Raw genomic sequence first — 24468 nt, 5'->3', positions numbered from 1 at the left:
TTTCCGTTAAGGAAAGGCATGGAACACTTTCCTAGAAAGAAAATCAAATTACCTTATGAATCTATTATGAGAGCTACTTATGGATTGCCCACCAAAGATGGCAATACCTAGATCTATCCTTGCCTTTATGCCTAGCTAGGAGCGTTAAACAATAGCGCTTGTTGGGAGGCAACCCAACTTTATTTTAGTTTTTTGCTTTTTGGTTCTGTTTAGGAATAAATAATCCATCTAGCTTCTGTTTAGATGTGGTTTGTGTTTTAATTAGTATTTGTGCCAAGTAGAACCTTTGGGAAGACTTGGGGAAAGTCTTTGCGATCTTGCTGTAAAAAATAGAAACTTTAGCGCTCACGAGATTAGCTACAACTTTTTACTGGAGAGTGCTATTCAGTTGATTCTTTTTGCAGATGATTAATAGATAAATTCCTCACGTTCAGCAATTTATTTTAGAATTGTTGGAGTTCCAGAAGTTTGTGTTAGTTACAGATTACTACAGACTGTTCTGTTTTTGACAGATTCTGTTTTTCGTGTGTTGTTTGCTTATTTTGATGAATCTATGGCTAGTAATGGAGTTTACGAGCCATAGAAAAGTTGGAATACAGTAGGTTTAACACCAATATAAATAAATAATGAGTTCATTACAGTACCTTGAAGTGGTGTTTTGTTTTCTTTCGTTAACGGAGCTCACGAGATTTTCTGTTAAGTTATGTGCTGTGAAGTTTTCATGGATTATGGAAAAAGGAGTGGCAAGAGCCTAAGCTTGGGGATGCCCAAGGCACCCCAAGGTAAAATCTAAGGACAACCCAAAAATCCTAAGCTTGGGGATGCCCCGGAAGGCATCCCCTCTTTTGTCTTCGTCCATCGGTAACTTTACTTGGAGCTATATTTTTATTCACCACATGATATGTGTTTTGCTTGGAGCGTCTTGTATGATTTGAGTCTTTGATTTTTAGTTCACCACAATCATCCTTGCTGTACACACCTTTTGAGAGAGACACACATTAACTGGAATTTATTAGAATACTCTATGTGCTTCACTTATATCTTTTGAGCTAAACAATTTTGCTCTAGTGCTTCACTTATATCTTTTAGAGCACGGTGGTGGTTATATTTTATAGAAATTATTGATCTCTCATGATTCACTTATATTATTTTGAGAGTCCTTTAGAACAGCATGGTAGTTTACAAAGTGCATTGAATAGTAACAGAAGTTTGATACTTGATAGTTGTTTTGAGATATAAAGGTGGTAATATTAGAGGTGTGCTAGTTGAGAAATTGTGAAATTGATACTTGTGTTGAAGTTTGCAAGTCCCATAGCATGCACGTATGGTAAACGTTGTGTGACAAATTTGAAGCATGAGGTTTTCTTTGATTGCTTTCCGTATGAGTGGCGGTCGGGGACGAGCGATGGTCTTTTCCTACCAATCTATCCCCCTAGGAGCATGCACGTAGTGCTTGGTTTTGATGACCTGTAGATTTTTGCAATAAGTACGTGAGTTCTTTTTGACTAATGTTGAGTCCGTGAATTATACGCACTCTCACCCTTCCATCATTGCTAGCCTCTTCGGTACCACGCATTGCCCTTTCTCACCTTGAGAGTTGGTGCAAACTTCGCCGGTGCATCCAAACCCCGTGATATGATACGCTCTATCACACATAAACCTCCTTATATCTTCCTCAAAACAGCCACCATACCTACCTATTATGGCATTTCCATAGCCATTCCGAGATATATTGCCATGCAACTTTCCACCGTTCCGTTTATTATGACATGCATCATCATTGTCATATTGCTTTGCACGATCATGTAGTTGACATCATATTTGTGGCAAAGCCACCTTTATAATTCTTTCATACATGTCACTCTTGATTCATTGCATATCCCGATACACCGCCGGAGGCATCACATAGAGTCATATTTTGTTCTAAGTATTGAGTTGTAATCTTTGAGTTGTAAGTAAATAAAAGTGTGATGATCATCATTATTAGAGCATTATCCCAAGTGAGGAAAGGATGATGGAGACTATGATTCCCCCACATGTCGGGATGAGACTCCGGAAGAAAAAAAAAGAGAAAGAAAAGAGGCCAAAAAAGAAAAAAAAGAGAGAGAAGAAGGCCCAAATAAAAAAATGAGAGAAAAAGAGAGAAGGGACAATGTTACTATCCTTTTACCACACTTGTGCTTCAAAATAGCACCATGATCTTCATGATAGAGAGTCTCCTATTTTGTCACTTTTATATACTAGTGGGAATTTTACATTATAGAACTTGGCTTGTATATTCCAATGATGGGCTTCCTCAAATGCCCTAGGTCTTCGTGAGCAAGCAAGTTGGATGCACACCCACTTAGTTTCTTTTGATGAGCTTTCATATATTTTTAGCTCTAGTGCATCTGTTGCATGGCAATCTCTACTCCTTGCATTGAAATCAATTGATGGGCATCTCCATCGCCCGTTGATTAGCCGCGTCAATGTGATACTTTCTCCTTTTTTGTCTTCTCACACAACCTCAATCATTATATTCTATTCCACCCATAGTGCTATGTCCATGGCTCGCGCTCATATATTGCGTAAAAGTTGAAAGAGTTTGAAAATACTAAGTATGAAACAGTTGCTTGGCTTGTCATCGGGGTTGTGCATGATGAGAGCATTTTGTGTGACGAAAATGAAGCATAGCCAAACTATATGATTTTGTAGGGATAAGCTTTCTTTGGCTATATTATTTTGATAAGACATAATTGCTTGGTTAGCATGCTTGAAGTATTATTATTTTTATGTCAATATTAAACTTTTATCTTGAATCTTTCGGATCTGAACATTCATGCCACAATAAAGAAAATTACATTGAGAAATATGCTAGGTAGCATTCCACATCAAAAATTCTATTTTTATCATTTACTTACTCGAGGACGAGCAGGAATTAAGCTTGGGGATGCTTGATACGTCTCCAACGTATCTATAATTTTTGATTGTTCCATGGTATTATATATTCTGTTTTGGATGTTTAATGGGCTTATTTATACACTTTTATATCATTTTTGGGACTAACCTACTAACCCAAGGTCCAGTGCAAATTGCTGTTTTTTTTGCCTATTTCAGTGTTTCACAGAAAAGGAATATCAAACAGAGTCCAAACGGAATGAAACCTTCCGGAGAGTTATTTTTGGAACAATCGTGATCCAGAGGACTTGGAGTGGACGTCAAGAAATCACCGAGGAGGCCACTAGGCAGGGGGCACGCCCTCCACTCTCGTGGGCCCCTCGTGGCTCCACCGACCTACTTCTTCCTCCTATATATATACCTACGTACCCCCAAACAATCGAAGAGCACCACGAAAACCTAATTCCACCGCCGCAACCTTCTGTACCCGTGAGATCCCATCTTGGGGCCTTTTCCGGCGCTCTGCCGGAGGGGGCATCGATCATGGATGGCTTCTACATCAACACCATAGCCTCTCCGATGATGTGTGAGTAGTTTACCACAGACCTTCGGGTCCATAGTTATTAGCTAGATGGCTTATTCTCTCTCTTTGGATCTCAATACAAAGTTCTCCTCGATCTTCTTGGAGATCTATTCGATGTAACTCTTTTTGCGGTGTGTTTGTCGAGATCCGATGAATTGTGGGTTTATGATCAAGATTATCTATGAACAATATTTGAATCTTCTCTGAATTCTTTTATGTATGATTGGTTATCTTTGCAAGTCTCTTCGAATTATCAGTTTGTTTTGGCCTACTAGATTGATCTTTCTTGCAATGGGAGAAGTGCTTAGCTTTGGGTTCAATCATGCGGTGCTCGATCCCAGTGACAGTAGGGGAAACGACACGTATTGTATTGTTGCCATCGAGGATAAAAAGATGGGGTTTATATCATATTGCTTGAGTTTATCCCTCTACATCATGTCATCTTACCTAATGCTTTACGCTGTTCTTATGAACTTAATACTCTAGATGCATGCTGGATAGCGGTCGATGTGTGGAGTAATAGTAGTAGATGCAGGCAGGAGTCGGTCTACTTGTCGTGGACATGATACCTATATACATGATCATGCCTAGATATTCTCATAATTATGCACTTTTCTATCAATTGCTCGACAGTAATTTGTTCACCCACCGTAATACTTATGCTATCTTGAGAGAAGCCACTAGTGAAACCTATGGCCCCCGGGTCTATTCTCCATCATATTAATCTCTCGTTATCAAGTTATTCCTTGCACCGTTTATTTTGCAATCTTTACTTTTTATCTTTATTATAAAAATACCAAAAATATTATCTTATCATCTCTATCAGATCTCACTTTTGCAGGTGGCCGTGAAGGGATTGACAACCCCTTTATCGCGTTGGTTGCAAGGTTCTTATTTGTTTGTGTAGGTACGAGGGACTTGCGTGTGGCCTCCTAGTGGATTGATACCTTGGTTCTCAAAAACTGAGCGAAATACTTACGCTACTTTGCTGCATCACCCTTTCCACTTCAAGGGAAAACCAATGCAGTGCTCAAGAGGTAGCAACACTCACCGCGTACACATGAGCAAAACGTTTCAACCGGACACATAGAAAGATAGGGGCTTATAGTTTCGCCTCCCAACGTATTCACCTCAAGGGTGATGTCAACAATAATAACTCATGCTATCTATATTCAACTGGACTTGCCTAGATCTTTCCTCACCACATGATGCTTGCCAAAGGAGAAAAGTAAAAAGGAATAGAAGGAAAACTTTGACTCTTTGCATAAAAGTAAATACATAAAAGTAAAAGATAGGCCCTTCGCAGAGGGAAGCAGAGGTTTCCATGCCCTTATTTGTTTGTATGCTCAATCCCTTAGCGCAAAAGAACGTCACATTGCATTGCCCCTTGTGATAGTGACCTTTATTATGCAGTCTATCGCTTTTATTCTTCACCATCACAAGTTCGTGCAATGCTCAATTTTCTCTTACACTAAATGATCTCACACATTTAGAAGCAATTTTTATTGCCTTTTTGCACCGATGACAACTGACTTTAGGGATCTTGCTCAATCCCTAGGTAGGTATGGTGGACACTTGAAAATAAGATTTGGGTTTAAGGGTTTTTGGATGCACAAGTAGTTTCTCTACTTAGTGCGGAATTTTTGGCTAGCAAAGATAGGGGGCAAGCACCACATGTTGAAGGATCCATGACAATATGAATTCTATGTGAATATAAACAAACATAAACCATTAAGTTGTCTTCCTTGTCCAATGTCAACAATTTTGGCATATAATATTTTGATGAGGGCTCACAATCACAAAAGATTTCTAGGATAGTATATTTATATGTGAATCTTCTCTTCCCTTATTAATTCTTTCATGGGTTGCATCATTGACTAATGCTATGTTTGTCAATCTCTAATAAAATTTTCTACTTATACTTTTCCTTATGTGGTGTCATCACCTACCATAAGACTAGTATATGATCTTTTTCATTATTTCTTTCCTTTCTCCTATTTCCTTTCTCTTTTTCTTCCTTATTTATTTCCTTTTATTTGCAACATGAAAGCAAAGAAAGCAAAAACTCAAATTAAACTTTATTATATTTCTTGCACACGATTACAAGGATAGATCACTAAGCAAAATCTCAGAGAAGAGAGGATCAAACTAAAATTTTATTCATCTAAAGCAAAAGATCAAACTAAAATAAGTAAAAGCAAAAAGATAGTGGGATGATACGATACCGGGGCACCTCCCCCAAGCTTGGCGGAAGCCAAGGGGAGTGCCCATACCCGATACTCAATTTTTCTTTGGTGATGAAGAAGAAGGTGGTGGTGATGAAGAAAAGATCTTGTCCTCGGATTTCCATGGCAGTGGTCCACCATCATAAGAGGAGGAGTGAGTCTCACGGGTCCTGCAACTAGCAGCCAAACTCATACCTTTAAACCTCGCCTCATATTCAAAGACTTGGTTTTGGAGATCATAGATCTGGCTTTGGAGGAAGTTGATTTGCTCGTTGAGGGTGAAGACGATGTCCTTCATGGGCTTGCCATCCACCTTGAGATCACGGGAGAGGTCCGTGATCATGAGGTGATTTGCGTTGAGTCCACGCTCCACCATCCCCTTGCACCGGAAGACGTCCTGCTCCATAGCTTCGAGCCTAGCCTCCACAGTTCTTGTCCCTTTGCACTACAAAAAAAGACACATCCGTGATATTTTGGGCTGAACGAAATTTTTTTGTCATGCTTATGACACTTCTATGGCGATAATTGTGACAAACCCAGGTATCATCATAGATGTGGTGGGCTCCTACTTCTATGACAAAAAATCATGATAGAAAATGGGCTTTTCATTCTGGGCGGGCTGGAGACGTAGCTGCATGACATTCTTTGGGCCGTCTATGACGGAAAAAACGTGGTAGAAGCGAGGGCGAGGAAAATATCGGGGAGTTCCCGGTTACGGTGGGTGGTCGGGGGCCGAGCGATGCGCGTTTCTCTTGTACACATACGCGCGTGGGTGCGAGGCATTGGGCTCTAACTGAACCCGAGCGAGGCGTTCGCCTACTGGACCCGAGCGATTGCACTGTAGGCTACGCGTTACTGAACCCGAGCGATCGATCGATGGCTGTTAACTGAACCCGATCGAGCAATTCCTTCGCTAAAGCCGATCGATGCTGCCTCTTGATGAACAGTGAGCATTGTTGGGGGTTTGGATGAACAGTTCCCGGTGGGGGTTGGATGAACATGACCCCATGGTAGTAGAGGCCGTTGCCGCTGGATGAACAGGACCCCGATCGATCGAGCCGGTTGGGGGTGGATGAACAGGACCCCGTGGAGGGCTGGATGAATAGGACCCCGTGGATGGCTGGTTGAACAGTAGCCGATGGAGGGCTGGATGAACAGCAGCCCGTGGAGGGGTGGTTGAATAGGACCTCGTGGAGAGGGCTAGTTGAACAGTAGCCGGTGGAGGAGCGGTGGAGGCTGGATGAACAGGAGACCGTGGATGAACAGTCGCAGGTGGAGGCTGGAGGAGGTCGACGGTGGATGAACAGTAGCCCATGGAGGCTGGAGGTGGTCGACGGTGGAGATGAATAGTATCCCGTGGAGTCCCATTTTGTGGTACGCAACACCCCTTCCGATGAACAGGACCCCCGTTTCGACCGTAGCGCTCCAACACAAGTCCGTTTCCTCCGTTTTGCGGTATGCCACACCCCTCCCGATCAATAGGACCCCGTTTCGACTGTAGGAGGTCCAAGAGAAGTCCTTTTCCTCCGTTTTCCGGTACGCCAGACCCCTCCCGATGAACAGGATCCTGTTTCGACCGTGGCTGGTAGAACACAAGGTCATTTCCTCCATTCTGCGGTACACCAAGCCTCGTTTCGATCGGTTCTTCTGTCCAAGCCGGTTGGCTCCCGATGAACACGACGACGACACAATTTCTCTGTTCTGACCTAGCCATGTACACGAGCCCTGGCCGTATGTATGTGCGTAGGCGTTCGAGACCCCGCCTGTATGTACGTACGTGGCCGTATTTACTTTCTTGCACCCTGGCCGCTGTACGTATGTGTACACGATATTAACGGGACTGCGTGACATGCTACATGCGCGCCTCTACTACGACACGTGCCCTTCCTTACACACCCATGGTTCATCGCTGCAGCCTGCAGACAGACCGATCAACCAGTATGTACGTACACGTTCGCGACTAGAATGACAACGCTACGTACGCTTCGACCAGGTGGGTCCCGACTATCAGGCACTTCCTTGCGTGTGAAGATGTTGCTGGTGGGTCCCAGCAGTCACGGGGCGAATCATTTTTTTCCCGTAATATGGACGCACTTTGTTGCGTGCGAAGATGTAGCTGGTGGGTCCCAGCAGTCAGGGGGAAACGTTTTTTTTGCAAAATACGGTGGCCCATCCGGTGGGTTCCTACTGGTAGGTGGAGGAATCATTATTTTGCGCGTAATAAGGAGGCACTTCCTTGCTGCGGCCATGGGCCCAGCTGTCAGCCTCTCCACATACACTACTCTTCTGATGGAAGTTGTTCCCTGACCACGTTGACCACACCGCGCCGAGAGCACCAGGGCGGTGGACGACGACGAGGCCTAGGAAGGGGACGACGCGGGGCCGGGGAAGACGCGGCAGTGGAAGCCCACGCGGAGAGGAGTACGAGGGTTCACAGGTTCGGCTGCGGTGTGAGGCTGCCGTCGCCGCAGAATAACAGGGGGTGTGGGTGAGAGGATGGCCTGGCCAGTGGTGGGAGTAGTAGGGGGCGGTGAGGCCTCTGCGGCATCACATCCGGCCACGGGAGGCAGGAGCACGCGGCACGACCGGCACTGGTTTGGGCGGCTGGAGCAAGAAGACCAGAGGTTGAAGAAGCACTACGGCCGTTGGATGGACATCGTACGGTCACTGGAGCTAGAATCGTTCATATTGACTAAGTTGACAAAGCCCTCCGACCCTGTCAACTTAGTAGGCCCACAAGTCAGCCTCCCACTATGGTGGGTCCCAGCTAGGAGGGGGTATTCATTTTTTTGCGCGTAATAAGGAGGCACTTCCTGGCATGCAAAGATATAGCTGGTGGGTCCGACCTGTCAGCGGGGGGGACGTTTGTTCGCGAAATACAGAGGCCCTTCTGGTGGGTCCCAGCTGTCAGGTGGAGGAATCATTATTTTGCGCGTAATAAAGAGGCATTTCCTTGTGTGCGGCCGTGGACCCAGCTGTCAGCCTCTCCATGTACAATCCACTTCCGATGGATGTCGTTCATTGACCATGTTGACCATGCCGCGCCGAGAGCACCAGGGTGGTGGACGACGGTGAGGCCTAGGAAGGGAACGACACGGAGCAAAGGAAGACTCGGCAGTTGTTTCTGCTGGTTCGTCTGCCGTCGTCGGAGAATAACAAAGGTGTTGGTGAGTAGAGGGATGGCTAGGCCAGAGATCGGAGTACGGTGGGGCGGTGAGGCCTGCACGGCAGCATAGCCGGCCGTGGGAGGAGGGAGCATGCAGTCCCGCCAGCGCTTGTTTGAGCGGCTGGAGCAGGAAGAGCAGAGATTGAAGAAGCATGACGGTCGTTGGATGGACATCCAACAGTCACTACTTCTGTGTCAACCCTTTTTTAGGAAAGCCTCAAATCTGTGGAAAACAGCATACAGCCCATCTGCCATTATTTCTAATAATTTACAGCCCATTTGCTAATTCTTAAGGTTTTTTGTGGAGCCCATATTATTTTTGTTAGCATTACAGCCTATATTATGGCCACATTTAAAAATTATACGAAATTTTGCATATTTCGGCGCGGTTCGAACAGTTTTTAATCCTGAAATTTCGAGTCACATTCAAACTGATTTTAAAAATAAATGTATATCAATATAAAATCCAACAAATTGTCCATGCATAAAAATCAATGGAATTTAAAATGATGAAATGAAAAAAAAGAAATTTGAAACTAATTGCCAGTTTGATGTGTTTTAGAAATGTACAGCCCATTTCTCATTACTGATAGGCCATTTTCTGGGCCAGCCGAATGAAGCTCTCCTCGTCTTGAAAGATTTGCAGCCCAATAGGCCTGACAAAGCAACTTATTTGACAAAGCACAAAAAACTGGGCTAGCCATTTTCAGAAAGAAAAAAAACTACTGGGCTGGTCTATGTAAACATAAAAGAAAAGGCTGTCTAGACAGGCCAGAGTGCCCCGCACAACCCAGTTGACAGCCTGCTTCCGTCTCAAAAACAAATTAGATAAATGCCACTGCAATTTCCAAACTTTGAAAAATGCCACTGCAATTTGCAAACTTTGAAAAATGCCACTGCAATTTTTGCAAACTTTGAAAAACGCCACTCAATTTTTGCAAACTTTGAAAAACGCCACTCCAGACTTCGAAAAATGCCACTCGAAATGGTATGAAATGGCATTTTTTTAAAGTTTGGAAATTGCAGTGGCATTTCTCAGAATCACCAGATTTGGAGTGGCATTTATCAAATTAACCCAAAACAAAAATAATTGGGCGAGTTGTTGGGTCCCTGGTGTCAGCCGCTCATTGTGCAATTCTCTCGTTTATTGACTACATTGACAATGGCATGGGACCCAATTGTCAGAAATCCATTAGGAGGAGCCATTTTTTATTGGCTTGAAATAAGGAGGCACTTGCTTGCGTACTGCCATGACCTTGGTGGGTCCCTACTGTCATCCTCTCCACGTACAATCATCTCCTGATTCTGTACGGGTCAACCTGGTAGGCCCACAAGTCAGCCTCTAAAACCGTGGCTGACAAATACAACCCATTTAAAAAAATAACAGCCCATTCTATACGTTCAAATGGAAAGTTCAACATTCAGAGCAAAGTAACAGGTCTGATCCAGATATAGAGTACTGAACTTCCACGTTGACAACCATCATAGCCAAGTTAACTATCTACTCCCACTAATACTCTAGTAGTGTACAAGTACTAACTTACTCTTAGCTAACTAGACGATGTCGGCCGCCATCTGTGGTACACGCTAAACGCCGGCACCGGCGTCCTCCGCCTAACATCGGACTTGCCAGAGGTGCGATAGGTCGCGTTGCTCGCGTGCGTTGGCCCTTTCCATGCCGGTGTGTTCCACCGAAGCTTCGGCTTCAAAGCGGGAAACCCACTTGACGAGCTGGTAGTAAAATTCAGCATCGCGAATGTGTGCGTGCTCAACAGCCTCCAGGGCTATTTGCCGGGCGCCGGCCTCCATGTAGTCGGCCCAGTTGCGGCGCTCTGCTCGCGATTCAGAGCGTCGGTGCGCTGCTGCTCCATGTCCCGCTGGCGCCGCAAATCGGTGATACGCTACTCCTCTGTCAGGCAGTCGCGCTCCAACAACTCCTCATACTCCGCATTGCCATCTAAAGACCGATAGAATGCCTCCTCCCTCTGTCTGCCTTCCGGTGAAAACTGAACACTAGTTCCGGTGGTGACCGCCTCCGGCGTCGCCTATCGCGGACGGGCGGGGGCATGGCGGACGTGGCGAGAGCGAGGATAAGTGGCGAGCGACGTCGGGCCGGTGGGGGCTTATGAAGATAGGGCGAGTTGGGTGATGGTACCACCGGAGAAGGCCGGGAAACAGTAATTATAGGCGGAAGGTAGGCGAACCAACGTGTCGCGGGAAACGCGACGGTCATCACGGTCACCGGAATTCAATGCATAAGCAGGCATGGCTTAGCACGCCAGCTTGCCATGGAAAACTAGAAAAACCGAAATTATGACTGTGTGTCCCGTCCCGTCAGTGGTGCGTTCTGTCCGTGCTGGGTCGCACGTCGGCATGACGGTCAAACGAGTGCACTTGAATCATCCAGATGAGGTACTCCCTCCTTGCCAAAAATGATTCCACCACTCATCATCTACCTTGGTTGGTGAGATTTTTGAATTAAGCCCTGCAAACCGGAAAGGAGGTAGTACTTGCGTGATCCTGTATTTATTCATGTAGGATCGAGTAGGTCATTTTTTGAATTGAGCCCTGCAAACAGGAAAGGAGGTAGTACGTGCGTGATCCGGTATTTATTCGTGTAGGATCGAGTAGGTCGGATAGTGTACGTGTAGGATCGAGTAGGTCGGATGGTGTATGTGTAGGATCGCATTAGCTGATGAACGTTCGCTGGGAGATAAGGCATTTGCGAACGTTTTTGCTGGCAGTTTCTTCAGATTCGCATGGCATTTTCTTCAGAGCAGCTTGTCAGTTTCTTCAGAGGTCGGCATTTTTATTCAAAAAACTGCCACTTCGGATCTTGCGTCGCGACTAAAACTGTCAGGAGCGCATTAGTAGGCTAGCTAGTGATCGATCAGTAAGTTGTAAACACTGAGCAAACAGAAATAAGGAACTCTTAGTAACTTGTAAACACTGAGAACACAGAAATAAGGATAATGCTATGCACAACAGTAAGAGCCGATCTGTTCGAAATGTTCACACGAGACTCACAGGCCCAGCATTGTAATATGGTCACATTAGTAGCCCAAATTAAAAAACAACTAGTACGATTCCCATATATAAGATAAACATGTTAATGCATCTCAATATTCACAGATCATATACAAATTTGTAGCTCCAAAAGCAAAGATTTAGAAAAAACCTCTGTTCTTCCTACTAACATGGATGCTTCTCTTAGCCAACATTCAGTACAGAGTGAAAGACAAATTTGTTTGTGAAGTCTACAATTCCTCTTCAAACATAAGTGGTTTCACCAACAGCTGGAACCATGAGAATGAACCACACATGATGGAGGAACATCCACTACAATATGATTTGGTCTTCTCTCGATCACACGGCGAGACTATTTTAGGAATACAAACTTTAACTTAGCAAAATGATGCCCATTGCATAATCAGACCAAAGCAATGAAGCACCTAGTGTTGGCCAATAAATAGTACAGTACTAATTTTCTGCAGTCCATGAAGTGACTATCCAATCTTTCTGTGTCTATTTTCAAATGGCACTGCATGCAGTGACTATACTATTCTCTTGTGCAGTTCAACCAAAATTGCGGTCACTTTGTTTGTTTGCCAAATAGCAACGGGCAGACATCTCTATCTGCAAAAATATCAAGCAGCTAGTAAACATATACCCTACCTTGTATTTTCAGTTTAAACACGTCTCTTCCGCTTAGCATCTGTCTTGTTTTGCACTGGACAATTTGATACAGTCATGTTTTGCCCTGGACAATTTCATACTAAATTGATTTGCTTGTTTAGAGCAGAAATATAGCGCCTATTCTTCATCAGATCAAGGATATCCATGTTTGCAGTGATGGAAGAGGTGAAATTGATACAACCGAAATTGAGCATCCAATCATTGAATCCTGTCCTGCACCTCCAATGTAGGTTCACCCTGCCAATAAATTCACATGCAAACCACTAGTATTACTATCTAATGACAGTACAAAAAGAGTAGCAAGATAGTAGCAAATCATGTACCTTCGTAATGAACATCTCATAGTGCCACCAATTGGATATAAAGGTTTGGAAGAAAACATGCTTCTAATGTTGAACCATTTGGACTTTTTGTGCAGTTCCACTAAAATCAAGCATCCCTGTTTGCATAGATATTGAAAGTGTGATTACTATAAAAGTGGCACTAGTTGAAGCATAGACTCACAAATATAAGCATTCCAATTTCTTAATGGGAAAAGGTAGCAAGACTGTTTCTAACCACCTGTTTGAAGGAATAAATAAGGCAACAACGGCTGATGTGAGGAAGGCATACATAGTTTTTTCTGAAAAATTGAACCATTCCTGACCTTTCCTCTTCTTTTAAGCATATTTTGTGCAGTTCAACTAAAATAAAATGCCTTCATCGCCTTGACAATTCAGTGACACTGTACAAAAGGAAATGACTTAACATTACATCATGATGTCAGGTATGTAGTCCATAGGCATTAGAGACAAACATACAGACCTCCTCCGATAACATAATGAACATTAATTTTAACAAAGGTGTGACTAGCTTTACCGGGATAATTTGAGTGAACTCTACACCCTCTATTCCTTAATATAAGACGTTTTCACAGTTCAATTTAAAGTACCCAAAGGTCTAGTATTTAGAAAAATAGGTAGTAGTTTTCTTGAGCACATATCTGGGAAAGCTTGCCACACTTTATATACGTCCATACGCTAATGCAACACCATTCGAATAGAGTACAAATATACACTAATCCAGTGGCTAGTGCAATAGTAGAGTAGTTATTTTATTACAGGGTATAGTACAATGGTTTTACTGAACATATTTCCATAAGCTCTAGCACTGGAAGATTTCTATTAGAATTAACAATACAAAATGTAAAGGTAACAAGTTTCAGCATTGGTATACTAGCTGTGCAAGAGCATTAAACCAAATACAAAAGTTTGAAGGTAACTAGCATTATTAACTAATGACAGTATAAAAAAATTGCAAACCATGTACCTTCAAGGTAAATATCATTTCGAACTCGAGGGGACCTAAAAATTGCTATCCCAATCTTGATAATCGATCAAACATAAAAACTTGATCGAACGAATCAAGGGAACAGCCGAAGGAGGAGGTGCCCACTCTTGACCTTTCCTCTTGTTTTCATAATTTTTTGTGCAGTTTAACCAAAATAAATGACATCAGCGCCTTGGCATTTTGGTGACAATGTACAAAAAAATTGACTTATCTCATGAAAGTGAGGTATGTAATTTATAAGCATTAACAGTGCAAAAATCTGAAGGTAGTAACAAGTTTCATCGTTGGTATACTGGCTGTGCAACAACATTAGAATGCCTTAGCTGAAAAATCTTCAATATATCCACAATCAATAGCTAACCCTGAAATAATCTAGTGACATTAAATGGCATTGCTTAAATTTATCGGTGGCATTAGACTGAGTGCGACATTAGTTAAATGTGGCATCACTTTAGCAGTACCATTGCTTGACTTGACCGCTGGCATTATACTAACAGCAAAAAAGTGGCAATAAGAGCATGGGAGGCCCATTCGGACAGTGGGCGCACCAGTACGATGTACCTCCACGGACGCATAGAGTGGTGAGGGAGGTATGGTTGCCCAGAGCAACAAATATCCAGGCAGCATATGTGGATTACGTCCCATTTTTGTTCTCTTTAGCCACCTTTTTCCTATGTGAGGACAACAAACCGATTGACCTGGTCATTCTCTATTGCGTTTTCATGCCTTTTTACCCTTCTTCAATCAAGAGACACAAGACTCGTTCCTTAGCTACTGATTTTCCCCTTTTCAACCTAGGTGCGGGTTTGATGCCTAGTCTCTTGGACAGTACGGTCTCCCTTCCTTTCCTTATTCAACCCAGACATGGATTAGTCTGCATGAAGTAGGGTTTCCTTTAATAGTGCAAATTAAGGTTTTCATCTGCGTGACAAGCAGAGCAGAGGATATCAAATTGGGAAGATGGTGGAGGGGAAAAAGATCCACATGCAGCGACGTGGTAGATGGGGCAACAGAACAAGGGTATGGTTCGAAAAGAGGTAGCATACCTGAGGGTCGGCGGGAAGTGGCTTTGCTCATGGTCGTCGTCCTCCGCACACACTACAACAGCGAGCTTGGGGACGGAGGCCATCCCGCGTGGGCGCTAGGTCTGAGAGGACGGCCTTGTCGTCAGTGCGTGACCACGCTTGCCGATGACGAGTGCGTCAATGTTGCACGTCCTTTTCTTCCCCGGCGGATCTGTGACCACCGATGAGGAGGGAGAGAGAGGTCATCTTTTTTAGATCCGGAGAGAGGGTGATAGTGTGAGGAGCAAGTGGGCAGCCCTTTGCAAGAAAGCGCTGAAGCTCTAGCCTATATATCTTTTTATACTACTAGTACTAGAGGTGGAGTAGTGGTAGAGTAGTTTATATTTTCTCTGCATACAGTACCAATTAGTCGTGCTTCAAAACTGAACGGCACGCCATTAAAAAAATAAAGGTCGATAACTGATGCGGCACCTCGGGCCAACACGGCCAGATCGCATATTGCAGGAGAAATTACACACCATGTTTCGTTGACATGTGGCACTACAAAAAAAACACACATCCGTGACATTTTGGGCCGAACAATTTTTTTTCTGTCATACTTATGACACTTCTATGATGATAATTGTGACAAAACCCGGTATCATCATAGATGTGGTGGGCTCCTACTTCTATGACAAAAAATCATGACAGAAAATGGGCTTTTCGTCCTGGGCGGGTCGGAGACGCAGCTGCATGACATTCTTTGGGCCGTCTAATGGCGACATGTACCTAGGGTAGGGTCATAGGCCTGACCTAGACACCCTCCCCAAGGACATTACCCTAAAGTCAGAAGCATTCAAGGCATAACATCATCCACTCGACCAGAAGCATTCCACTCGGAAGATTCAATTTCACTCGACCATAGCAATAGTCACTCGACGTCCAGAAGACCTAAAGTCATTCTGTACAGCAACGGTCATGAGTTTACTCTATAGACTTAATGGTCATTCATGTATCTTTATTGTTGGCGTTACCAGTAATGCCCTATCTTTATGTACCTTAAACCCTGTGTAACTGAGGGCGGGAGGGGTCTAGCAAACTCTATATAAGCCACCCCTCCTCAGGGACAAGGGTTCGCACCCCTGTAACTCCACACACATAATCCAATCGACCGAGCTCCCGAGCACCGAGACGTAGGGCTGTTACTTCCACCGTGAAGGGCCTGAACTCGTAAATCTTGTGTGTACAACTTTACCATAGCTAGGATCTTGCCTCCTCATACCTACCCCCCATTCTACTGTCAGTCTTAGAACCACGACAGTTGGTGCCCACCGTGGGGCTGGTGTCTTAGCGACTTTTTGGTGAGGTTGCGATTTTTTTGATTCCCATCATCATGGTTTCTAGCGGTGGATTGGCTGAGGGCTGCGAGATCCGTCTCGGCATGCTCGTCTTCGTCGCCGACGACTCCGCCTGGCTCCTGGAAGCTCCCCTCGATGTCGAGATGCTCCCCGTCCGTGGGGCGACGCACTTTCACGCGTGCGTTCACAGCGTCCTTCTGCGGCAGCCGTCGACCCAGTATCGGTTGGCTCCCGTGGTGTCCTTGCTCCCCGCTGTTCACCGAGGCAAGCGATCCGATAGGTCGCGGCTTCAGCGGTGGGTGAAACACGCGGCGGCACGTCAGTCGGCCACCCCAGAAGTTGCGGCAATCGAGCCCGACGAATCTCTCTACGGCCTGTTCGACTAGCTCCGTCGAGACCCTCTCCGAATGCGACAGCAGCGACCCTGCGGCGGAGGTCTTGGTGGTCAATGCGCTAAACAGCCCACCCGGGTTTCTTCGCGATGGCGGCGGCGACGGTGGCGACCCATCACATGTTCACGAGGAGTATCATCCTGAAGCCCTTTCCTCGCAGCAGAGGGAGGAACTTCGCCGCCGCAACGAAGAAGCGCTTCACACGCCTATCGACGGGGAGACCTCCGAGGCTCGGGCCTTGGAGGCAGTGCGCCTGGCCACTTTGGCTGAGCGCACTCGTCTAGAGAACCTTCAGCATGCATTCGACGAGCGTGTTCGGCAGTGGATCCCTGAGTCCAGTCGATGGCAGCGACAACTTTTCCCGCCTCAACATCAGGTATACCACACTCCGATTCAGAATCTTACAGCTGCAGCCTATATAGCAGAGTCCATTCAGCCTTCCCGGTCGGAGGCTGGAAGAGGTTTGATGCAGATCCGGGCTTTACTTCGGGCAGCAGGAGAGCAGAACACAGTAGTGTCTCAGTCGCGGGATAGAATTCATAGCAGATCTGTGGTGGCTGATACAGTCCAGTCGGCCCACAGCCCAAGATCGCCTCAGAGGCGAGAGGGACGTGGGCATCGTCAAGAGCAGTACTGGGATCGGAATCATGAACAGTTAGATAATCGATTCGACCACGGTAACCGCCTCGAGTGCCTACACCCCCTCCGAGGGGCGGGTCCTATGTGCCCTGTCATCATGATGATAGGTGCTCACACGATGGTGAGCGGAGATTGCCAGTCGACCCAAGGGAGCCAGGCTTTGATGCGAGATCGATTCTTTTTCAATGTCTGGTCGACAGGAACAGAGCACACAGAGAAGGACTTGACAGAGATCGCCCGACTGGCAGCAGAGTTCATGTCTCACGCCCAGAGTGTTTCAGCAGAGCCATCCGGGCTGTAGAGATTCCTCCCAACTTCAGGTTGGCGACTGGAGTCAGCAAGGTCACTGGTGAGTCCAAGCCTGACACTTGGCTTGAGGATTACCGATTGGCTGTGCAGATTGGTGGTGGCAATGATGAAGTGGCCATGAAGCATCGTCCTCTGATGCTAGAAGGTTCGGCCAGAGCATGGCTAAATCAATTGACCCCAGACAGTATATTCAGTTGGGAAGAACTTGCCCGAGTGTTTGTCAGGACTTTTGAGGGTACCTGCAAACGGCCAGCAGGTTTGACAGAATTGCAGCATTGCATGCAAAAACCGAATGAGACTCTGAGAGATTACATTCAGAGGTGGACCACTTTGCATCACATAGTGGAAAATGTATCTCAGCATCAAGCAGTTTGTGCTTTTAAGGAAGGCGTTAGGTATCGAGAGCTTAACCTGAAATTCGGTCGGATAGGGGATATGTCTCTGACTCGGATGATGGAAATAGCCACTCGGTATGCTAACGGAGAAGAAGAAGATCGACTCCGCAGTGGAAAGAGCAAACCAGTCGGCCAGGACATCGGTGGAGGCAATTCCAATCGGAAACAGAAGCGTAAAGCTGAGCCTGCGGGACGTGGTGAAACGGCAGCAGTGATCCAAGGAAAGTTTAAAGGGAAACCCAAGGGGCCCTGGACCCCCAAGAAGTGAAAGACCAAGCAGGAAATGATGTGTTGGATTTTCCATGTCACATTCACACCAAGAAGGATGAAGAGGGTAATCTGATTTATCCTAAACACACCACTCGACAGTATCGACACCTGATCCAGCAATTCTGAGAGAAGTAGCCCAGTGAAAAGGAAAAGGAGTCAGACAAGGATGAGGACAAAGAGGAAGATGACGCTTTTCCCAATGTCAATTCCACCCTGGTGATTTTTGCTGATGTTGAGAGCAAAAGTCGACTGAAAGTGATAAACAGAAGTGAATATGGTTGCTCCGGCAATGACAACATACCTAAAGTGGTCACAAACAGCTATCACATTCGACCAATCTGATCATCCTGCACGCGTTGCCACTCCAGGGAGGCAAGCGTTGGTAGTCGACCCAGTTGTTGGAGGCACTTAACTGACCAAAGTGTTGATGGATGGTGGTAGCGGCCTGAATATTCTTTACGCTGAAACCTTGAAGGGGATGGGCGTTCCGATGTCCAAGCTTAGCGAGAGCAACATGAGTTTCCATGGCGTTATCCCTGGAAAGAAAGCCGAATCACTCGGCCAGATCACTCTTGACATGTTTTCGGTGATTCAAAGAATTACCATAAGGAAAAGTTGACATTTGAAGTAGTGGATTTCCAGAGTGCTTATCATGCTATTTTGGGTAGGCCTGCATATGCACGTTTTATGGCTCGACGATGTTACGTGTACCTCAAATTGAAGATGCCTGGTCCCAGAGGAGTGATCACGGTCACTGGCAATCGGCAGAAGGCAGAAGAGTGCCTCCAGAAGGGTTCAAAAATTGCCGATGCACAAATGGCAGCAGTTGAAATGCAAGAATACCAGAAGAGTGCAGATCTAAGTGATTTGTTGCGAGCCAAGAAGCCTGCCACAGATTCTGCATTTCAGTCGTCCGGTGAAACAAAGTCGGTTCATATTCATCCGACTGATCCTAATGCTGCTCCTACTCATATCTCAAGATCACTCGACAGCAAATAGGAAGAAACGCTCATCCAGTTCCTCCGTGAGAACTGGGACATCTTTGAATGGAAACCTTCTGACATGCCGGGTGTACCCAGGGGACTGGCTGAGCACCGTTTGTGAGTCGACCCAAAAGTAAAACCAGTCAAACAGCATCTTCGACGGTCCGCCGCACAGAAGAGAAAGGCAATTGGCGAGGAAATGGCTCGGCTTCTGGCAGCTGAGTTCATCCGAGAGATTTACCACTCCGAGTGGCTCGCCAATGTTGTCATGGTCCCCAAGAAGGATGATTCACTTGGTATGTGTATTGACTTCAAGCATGTCAATCGGGCCTGCCCGAAAGATCATTTCCCTCTCCCCCGCATCGACCAAATTGTCGACTCAACTGCGGGGTGTGAGCGTTTGTCTTTTCTGGACGCATATTCCGGGTATCATCAGATCCGACTGTATGGACCCAATGAAATAAAAACAGCTTTCATCACCCCATTCGGGTGCTTTTGCTATGTCACCATGCCATTCGGTCTCAAGAACGCTGGTGCCACATTTATGAGGATGATTCAGAAGTGCCTGCTCATTCAAATCAGTCGGAATGTGGAAGCATATATGGATGACATTGTGGTCAAGTCGCGTAAAGGTTCCGACCTGCTGACTGACCTCGCTGAAACCTTTGCCAACCTGAGAAGGTATGATATTAAGCTTAATCCGTCGAAGTGCACATTCGGGGTTCCAGGTGGAAAGTTACTCGGTTTCCTCGTTTCCGAACGAGGGATCGATGCGAACCGAGAGAAAGTTGGTGCCATACTCTGGATGAAACACCCTGTGCGTGTGCATGACATCCAGAAGCTTACTGGTTGTTTGGCCGCCTTGAGTCGATTCATCTCTCGCCTCGGTGAAAAGGTATTGCCTCTTTACCGACTAATTGATAAGTTCGAGTGGACTCCTGAAGCTGACGCAGTGTTTGCAGAGCTCAAGGCCCTGCTTTCCACCCAGCCGGTGCTCGCTGCCCCAATCAGCAAAGAGCCTTTACTGCTTTATATTGCAGCCACTGGACAAGTTGTCAGTACAGTACTCACGGTCGAGCGCGAAGAAGAAGGAAAAGCCTACAAAGTTCAATGCCTAGTGTACTATATTTCTGAAGTCTTGACTCCGTCCAAGCAGAGATATCCGCATTATCAAAAACTTGTTTATGGAATTTACATGACCACGAAGAAGGTTGCACATTATTTCTTAGATCATTCCATTACAGTTGTCAGGATGCACCATTGTCAGAAATTCTGAACAACAGAGATGCAACTGGTCGAGTGGCAAAGTGGGCGATTGAACTCCTTCCATTGGATATCAAGTTTGAGGGAAAGAAAGCTATCAAGTCCCAAGCAATAGCAGATTTCCTCGCCGAGTGGGTTGAGCAGCAACAACCGACTCAGATTCACTCAGAGCATTGGACCATGTTCTCTGATGGATCCAAGATGTTGAATGGTTCTGGTGCTGGGGTGGTATTGGTATCCCCCTGAGGAGACAGGCTCAGTTATGTTCTCCAGATTCATTTTGATTCCTCCAACAATGAAGCTGAATATGAAGCACTTCTGTACGGGTTGCGTATGGCCATTTCACTCGGCGTCCGTCGCCTAATGGTCTACGGCGACTCAGATTTGGTGGTTAATCAAGTAATGAACGAGTGGGACATTAGGAGCCCGGCTATGAGTGGCTATTGTAATGCAGTGAGGAAGTTAGAAAAGAAGTTTGAGGGATTAGAGCTTCACTATATACCCCGACTGAAAAATCAAGCAGCCGATGACTTGGCAAAGATAGGTTCCAAGAGAGAGCCCATTCCCAGTAATGTATTCATGGAGCATCTTCACACGCCATCAGTTCAAGAGGATCCCTTCACAGAAGAGCCCCCGTAGCCTAAGAGGCCTACTGATCCGACTGAAGTTGAAATCCCAACTGTGGTCGACTTGATCATGGAAGTTTTGGTCGTCATTCCTGATTGGACGGTGCCATATATTGCATATATTCTCAGGAAAGAACTCCCGGAGGAAGAAGAAGAGGCTCGTTAGATTGTCCGTCGACACAAAGCCTTCACAGTAATGGGTGGACAGCTTTACAGAGAAAGTGTTACCCGAGTCGCTCAGAAGTGCATTCCTCCAGAAGAAGGTCGAGTGATCCTTAATGACATCCACTCGGGGACCAGTGGTCACCATGCATCCTCCCGGACCATCGTGGCCAAAGCATACCGAGCCGGGTTTTATTGGCCACATGCCAATGAGATGGCGAAAGAAATAGTCGACAAGTGCGAGGGATGCCAGTTCTACTCCAACATGTCCCACAAACCTGCTTCAGCTTTGAAGACCATTCCACTCGTCTGGCCGTTTGCCGTTTGGGGTTTAGATATGGTAGGCCCTCTGAGGACTGGCAGGAGTGGCTTCACCCATGTGCTCGTAGCAGTCGACAAGTTCACCAAATGGATTGAAGCCAAGCCTATCAAAAACCTCGAAGCAAGTACTGCTGTCAGCTTCATCAGAGAGTTAACATTCAGATACGGAGTTCCACACAACATCATCACAGATAATGGGTCAAACTTTGGTTCCGATGAGTTCAGAGCCTTCTGTGCTTCCCAGGGCACTCGGGTCGACTATGCTTCAGTCGCCCATCCCCAGTCGAATGGGCAAGCTGAAAGAGCAAACGAATTGATTCTCAAAGGGTTGAAACCCCGATTGATGCGTGACCTCAAGCATGCAGCATGCGTTTGGGTCGATGAACTTCCATCAGTGTTTTGGGGATTGAGGACAACTCCTAATCGGTCGACCGGTCGAACTCCATTCTTCTTGGTCTATGGGGCTGAAGCTATGCTTCCGAGTGACTTACTTCACGATGCACCCCGAGTTGAACTTTTCTCAGAAGATGAAGCAGAATAGGCTCGGCAAGATGCAGTTGATCTCCTGGAAGAGGAAAGAGAGATGGCCCTGATCTGGTCGACCATTTATCAGCAAGACCTGCGTCGATTCCATGCCAGAAACGTGAGAGGTCGAGCATTTCAAGAGGGGGACTTGGTTCTTAGAGTGGATCAGCAGAGACCACACAAGCTCGCTCCTGCTTGGGAAGGCCCCTTCATCATCACCAAAGTGCTCCACAACGGAGCATATCGCCTCTACAATGTGGAGCACAATAAAGACGAGCCACGCGCTTGGAATGCAGAGCTGCTCCATCCCTTTTATACTGAAGCATTCAGACTATTGAGATGTAATAAGAAATACCTCCTAGTTTGATTATCAAAGACACAGTTTTACAGTCTCCTAAATGATTGTTATTCTTTTTTTATGTGTTCTAAATCCCCAGTGGGTGCCTTAGCTGCGAATCCGCTTCGCCTAAGTTCCAAAAAAGAAAATCCTGCCGAGTGAAGAGCAAGCCTCTCACTCGGGGGCTTAGCTGCGAATCCGTTTCGCCTAAGTTTAAAAAAAATCCTACCGAGTGGAGAGCAAGACTCTCACTCGGGGGCTTAGCTGCAGTCCCGCACTCGCCTAAGTTTGAAAAATCCCGCCGAGTGAAGAGCAACCCTCTCACTCGGGGGCTTAGCTACAGTCCAGTACTCGCCTAAGTTTGAAAAATCCCACCGGGTGAAGAGTAACCCTCTCACTCGGGGGCTTAGTTGCAGTCCAGTACTCGCCTAAGTTTGAAAAATCCCATCGAGTGAAGAGCAACCCTCTCACTCGGGGGCTTAGCTGCAATCCAGTACTCGACTATGTTTGAAAAATCCCACCGAGTGAAGAGCAACCCTCTCACTCGGGGGCTTAGCTGCAGTCCAGTACTCGCCTAAGTTTGAAAAATCCCACTGAGTGAAGAGCAACCCTCTCACTCGGGGGCTTAGCTGCAGTCCAGTACTCGCCTAAGTTTGAAAAATCCCACCGAGTGAATAGCAACCCTCTCACTCGGGGGCTTAGCTGTAGTCCAGTACTCGCCTAAGTTTGAAAAATCCCACCGAGTGAAGAGCAACCCTCTCTCTCGGGGGCTTAGCTGCAGTCCAGTACTCGCCTAAGTATAAAACACGTTCCGAGTGAGGACTGATCCTCTCGCTCGGGGACTTGGCCATACTCTCTATCCTGATCCGCAAGGACGAAGAGGTGCAGGTCGACTGCGACCCTCTCCTCAGAGCTGCGCCATAAGTACAATGTGCACTCCATCCCGATCCGCAAGGACGACGAGGTACAGGTCGACCGCGACCCTCTCCTCAGAGCTGCGCCATAAATACAATGTGCTCTCTGTCCTGATCCACAAGGACGACGAGGTGCAGGCCGACTGCTACCTTCTCCTCGGAGCTGCATCACAAATACAAAGACTATTTTGAGTGAAGAAACAAGTTCCACTCGAAGGCAAACACATGCATATTCAGAGAAAGACCAAGGTCAGATAAATCTCGCGAAGTTCTAGACCACGAATTAAAGTACTCGGGCATTAGGCCCGAAGGAGTTTAACGATTACAAAATCACTCGGCAAACCGTGGCAAATTTAAGGCGAGGCATAAAGTTTATTCACTTCGCAGGAGGAGGGCTAACAGGTTCAACGAACTCGTCCAGGTCAATTCCATCAGCAATCCAAGTGGCAACAGCAATGAAGGTTTCCATGAAAGATTGGAAGTCGTGCCTTTTGGTATTGACAACCTTGATCACTGCCAGCTTCTCTTCTCGGGCTTCCTTGCAGTGGACACGAACCAGAGACAGAGCCACGTCAGCACCGGATCAAGCAGAAGACTTGTTCCATTCCTGCACTCGACCAGGGACCTCACTGAGTCGAACCATCAGAGAGTCGAGGTCATTTTGGAGTGTCGCCCCTGGCCAGAGCGCTATGTCGATTCGCGACACCGCAACTTTCAGCCGAGCAAGATAGTCGACAACACCAGCGACACGAGATTCCAGTCGGAGCACGTTCATGGCAGCTTCGTCCTTAATAAGAGAGAGGATGGGGTCCAAGCTTGTCTCAATTCGCCCAGTCTCTTCCTCGAAGTTTTGGCAAAATTCTACACATGCAATACAACGATGAGTCAATAGCTATATATCGAGTCGACAGTAACAAGTCAGTCGGACGAAGGAAAGCACCTTCAAGCATAACGAATAACTTCTTGGCAAGTCCTCCCAGATAATTCTCCAGCTCGTCTATCTTGCGGGCGATGTCTTCTACTTTGTCGATCAGGGCCCTCTTGTCCTTCTTCAGACGAGTCGCCTCCTTGCTGGCTTCATCAAGGGCAGCCTT

This window comes from Aegilops tauschii, chromosome 1 (genome assembly GCF_002575655.3).
Source record: "Aegilops tauschii subsp. strangulata cultivar AL8/78 chromosome 1, Aet v6.0, whole genome shotgun sequence".
NCBI classification, from domain to species: Eukaryota; Viridiplantae; Streptophyta; class Magnoliopsida; order Poales; family Poaceae; genus Aegilops; species Aegilops tauschii.
The sequence above is the reverse complement of the archived record's forward strand: the minus strand, read 5'-3'. Positions refer to the sequence as shown.